Genomic DNA, 5,259 nt, shown 5'->3' with positions numbered 1-5,259 from the left:
ATACCTATTGCCTGATAACTGTTTTTTTTTGTTGTTCAAATCTTTGTTTCTGTGATACTGAAGCATTTACTTACCACAACAAATATTTTTCTCTGAGTAAATAGTTACTAGATATGAAATATTTACCTCTTCGTGACCAGATTTACTCACTTGGGGTGATGGATGGACATTTACGTGCTGCCTTGATGAACCAGTGATTTTTCCAGGTTGAAGTCAAAAGACCTTGGCTCCTTCCCCTGATACGAGTCATCCCTCTCTTTAGGAGAGTGAGTGATTGGGTAGTTTATGATGTCTACCTAGAGCCTCTCCTTTCATGGCTCAACATGTTGTAACTATAATTTATTGCTTGAGTTTAAAACTCCACCAAGCTTCTAAATGACTCTTATGAATTCCGAGGGAGTTAGTTTCCCAGCAGTTATTCCTTGAGGATCTCCTGCTCTTTACTTGATTGACACATAAGCATGCCACTCTGGAAGACCTGTGTCTGCCTTTGAAAAGTTAAAAAAAAATCTTCTTACACTGAATTTCACCTGACAGTTCAGGGTTTCCTCAAATGATAACAAATCTATCCATAAGTACGTGAAGAAAATTATTATAGGACTCACTTTGGCATCAATATGGAATAGGATGATGAGTCACTTCATCTTCTTATTGTTTTCTGCATTGCAACTAATTTATTTTAAAAAACACATTTTACTTCACTGTCAAATATTCTTCACACTCTGCTTTTTTTCAGGCCTCTGTTATTATTAATTTTTTTTGCTTTTCCCATCAACAAATTTCATTGATAATCCTGTCTATGTTTCTTATATGAAAGGCATGTTTTAATATATTATATTTATTTTTCTCTAAACAATAAAATATATTTACTGACTTCAAACATTTCTAAAGAGTGTTTTAAAATATTTTGCACTTTGAATAAACAACACTCTTAAATCACTTTAAGTTATATTTAAAAATTATTTTAAATATCAATATTTCAGTATCAACTACAAATTTAGAATGAAATATTATTCTATATTTACTAAATTATACCTTTGAAGGTCTAATAATTCATTGTAATTCTTACATTTTTCTTCCCTTTTTAAAACCAAATCACTTAGTATTTCAAAATTAAGTAATTTAAGCAAATTTATTAATCATAAAAATACATCAGATTTTCCTATAAATTGTTTTCTTAGTTTGACAGGAGAAGATGGAGTTAACTTAAAGTATGTGGGCAAGCAAATTAAGTTTCAAAATCAGTTTACAAATCTCACATGGAGAGGATTTTATCAATAAATAAATTTTTGTTTAACTTTCAAAATTTTATATATTTTTGTTACTTTTTTTATTGTTGTTCAAGTACAATTGTCTCCATTTTCCTCCTACCACACCCACCCATCACCACCTCCTACCCTTGATCCTACCCCACTTTGGCTTTGTCCATGGGTCCTTTATACATGTTCCTTTATGGCCCTTCCCCTTTTTTGCTGTTCTCCCCTACCCCCTGCCCTCTGGTTACTGTAAGTTTGTTCTTTATTTCAATATATCTGGTTATATATACATGTGCCCATCAAATAATTAATGAAACAAATGGTACATGTACACAATGGAATACTATGCAGTAGAAAGAAAGAATGAGCTCCTACTCTTCGCAACAGCATGGATGGAACTGGAGAGCATTATGCTAATGAAATAAGCCAGCAGATGAAAGACAAATAGCATATGAGCTCACCTGTGTGTGGAACCTAATTATCAATAAGTAATTTTAGAAATGGCATTTAATGTTTCTTTCCTTTCTTTATTTATTTCTTAGCCCTAAAGACTCAGTATGTAGAGCAGATTTGTGAGGACAGCATAGCATGGAGAATGCTGTACCATGAACAAAGGAGTACAATAGGGATAAATAAAAAATTAAAGTGATGCAATACTAATAAGTTCATGACTAACAGTACTGCTATAATATAAAATTGGCAATTTTATGTACCCATTGATGGGTATAGCCAATAATCCCTTAGCAGATATTATTTGGTCCAGGTAGAATCTTTCTGAGATTGTTGTTTTTAGATAAAAGACAATCGACCATGGATTAATATTTATAATAGTTATTATAATGACAGTGACACATTTTATTTAGCACTTACTATGTGCCAGTCATAATCCTAAGAGTTTACCATGGTTTATATACCTAGTTATCACAACAACTCTTTGAGTTCAGATATTATACCTATTTTGGAAATGAACAATGACAATAAAACTACAGTACAGAATTTATTTAACTTGTCAGATCAAGTAGTTCCTGGCTCACCCACAGGATCTTATGCTACTAGAGATTTTCCATGTGTCAAAAAAAAAAAAAACTATCTCAGTACTCCCTTGAAATATGTTGGAAAATACAGTCTCATGTGCAGTCATTTAAACTCTGCTCTGCCCCATAAAATTGGGCCTTGGGCCTGCAGCACTTTCTTATCAAGAAATAAAGGGCCCACACAGAGTATGTTGAGCTTATTGCTTTGTGTGGAATGTCTTTTTCTGTTTCAAGCTTACTGTATGATGTTTTGTTCTTCTTAACATTATATGTCATGACCCTAGCTTCCAGCCTTTCAAGCTACACAAGGGATAGGCCGACATTTTTCCAGTGTGGAACAAGAGGGCTGTATGCAGACACATAGGCAAACTGCCCTGTGTCAGCTGCCAGGAGAAATTTGCAAGTGATGAGTGACAATACCCACTGTTGAGGCTCATTTTGCTCTGCCTCTTTTATATGTAAGTTGCACGTTGCTCCATTCAGAGTTTGATTGTTTGTGTTTTCCTTGGCAACACAGAGACCAAGATACAGCGGGCAGAACTTTTTCAAGTTTTATGTGGTGCACAGGGTTCTCCTCCCTTTGGACCTAGTAAATGATACATGGTACTCTGCTCAAAAATGCACAGGTGGTCTTTGATGAAGAGGTGAGAAATTCTGTGTGGCAGTCTAGAAAAGCCAAGGAGGCAAAATTGTCTAAAATTTGAATGCTTCAGTTTGAATGATTGACATTAATAACACACCTACACTGAGCTTGTCTCCAGTCAGGTAAACTGGACGAGAACGCACCAGAGGAAAAATTTACTCTAATGGATCAAGAAGTCTTGTCTGATAATTCTACATGAATTTTAGGGCTGAAGTGCATTGGCCTAACTCTAATTCTCAAAACATATTGAAGTGAAGCCTAAATGCCCATAGTAATTCAATGGAAATTCAAAGTTTTTACTTTTAGACAATGGCTGTTGTGATTGCAAATTATAGAGTTTTAATGTTAGCCTTTCAAATGTGAAACATGTTTGACTGAGCTTGACATTCATTGAGCAGAACTTCCTTCTTTTAATAACTATTGTGATTTATGATGGAATATATAACCACAATGAGACTAGAATAGAAATTTATAAGAATACAATAGGTGATCCCAGGTCAGATTTCTTCTGAAACACAATGCACTAACACATTAATCACGATGCTCTTAAAAATCATGCCTTTTATAGGATGAATTAGAGCCTCTATTCTCTTTCCATGAAATGGTTTAATTCAAAGTGGGTCCCTCTGGAATAAGTAAGCATCTGGAGTTCACAGAACACCATTTATCCTTAATGAAACTGTAACACAAATGAGAAATGAGCCTTTGTTTTTTTAATCCACTGAGATTTTAATCATTTGTACAGTGTCGATCTGCTGGGCCAATTCATTTTGTCTGAACTGCAGGCGTCACAAACTCAACAAGTCCTGGATTACACCTGCCTGTCTTCTGTTTGTCCTGTTTCAGTAAGTTGTGCGACCATTCAGTGAGTTGCCCGATTCAGAAGCAAGATGTCATTTTTGATTCTGTTCTACCTGTTCCTATACGCGATCACTCACTAAATTCTATCATACTAATCTTTACACCCCCTCCATCTTTTCTGCCATCACACTACTTTTGTCATTTTTGTGTTGTTGTTATGTCTGTGTTTATCTGTGTCACACTATTCCACTATCTCCCTCAAACTGAGAAGAATAGTCTTTTGTAGCAAAAGTTCATTCAGGTCAGTGTTCTGATTTGAAATTTCAGAGACTCTGCATTATTCTTTTACTTTATTTTACACAGCATGCAAAACCTTTCAAGGTATGACTCTCTTTTTTCAACAACACTTTTCCCCCTTTCCCTCTTTTTACTTCTGCTTTCACCATACAGAGCAGGCTTGCCTCCCAGCGTCCATCATTTCCTTCTTCTCCGCCCTAAACCATTCACTCTAATGTTGACTAGGCTGCCATGCCAGGGCCTTTGAAGCCCACAGCAGTACCTTCTGCACTCAGCTCTTGCTTTTTTTCTTCATTGTAACTTTGTTTTGTGGTTTAAGTGTCTAGGTGGCAGATTTATTTGGTTGTTTTCTTTATCACTGTGAACTTAACATCAGACACAAGTGCGGGGTTCAGATAACAATATGTTTTATGGTAAAAGAAATGGCTAACTGTAGCCATTGGTTGGCTAATGGCTAACTTTCTTTCTACTCAAAACTCTAATTTTCTACCTTGCATTGTGCAAAATGGTGGATTTTATTTAGTTTGACCTCTAAGACCCACCGCTGTATCATTCTGATTCTATCGTGACATAATTTTTGCTCATATTTTTCTTTCATGCCTGGTTTGCTAAATAGTGTCAACATTCTTTCTACTATTACAGGGATTAAAATGGGACCTTTCAGCTCCCTCTGAAAGCTGTTTTTGATCAGAGTAGAGGTGGAATTACGCTCTAGGTTTTGTATTGTGATGGTATTATTATTTTATCTTTCCTCAGAACAACAGATAATGCTCATTACTGTGTAAAAATTCAGGCCTTTGTATTGCATGAGTTCTACTTGAATGTAGCCAAATACATGCAGTCTTTATTACTCCTACCCAGCAAAGCTCTCCTTTAGAATCAAAGGAGAGATAAAGAGCATCCCAGACAAGAAAAAGCTGCAGGGGTTCATTACCACCAAACCAGTATCATATGAAATGTTAAAGAATTTTCTTTAAGAGGAGAAAAAGAAAAGATCAGATATATGAACAACAAAATGGCGATAATACATATCTACCAACAATTGAATCTAAAAACAAATGAACAAGCAGGATAGAAAGAGACTCATACATATGGAGAACATTTTAAGATTGCCAGATAGGAGGGGTTTGGGGAGATGGGTGAAAAAAGTGAAGGGATTAAGAACTACAAATTGGTTGCTAGAGAATAATCATTGGGATATAAGTACAGTATTGAGTATACAATCAGT

The sequence above is a fragment of the Phyllostomus discolor genome, chromosome 11 (genome assembly GCF_004126475.2).
Source record: "Phyllostomus discolor isolate MPI-MPIP mPhyDis1 chromosome 11, mPhyDis1.pri.v3, whole genome shotgun sequence".
Classification (NCBI taxonomy): Eukaryota; Metazoa; Chordata; class Mammalia; order Chiroptera; family Phyllostomidae; genus Phyllostomus; species Phyllostomus discolor.
Note: the sequence above shows the minus strand (reverse complement) of the source record.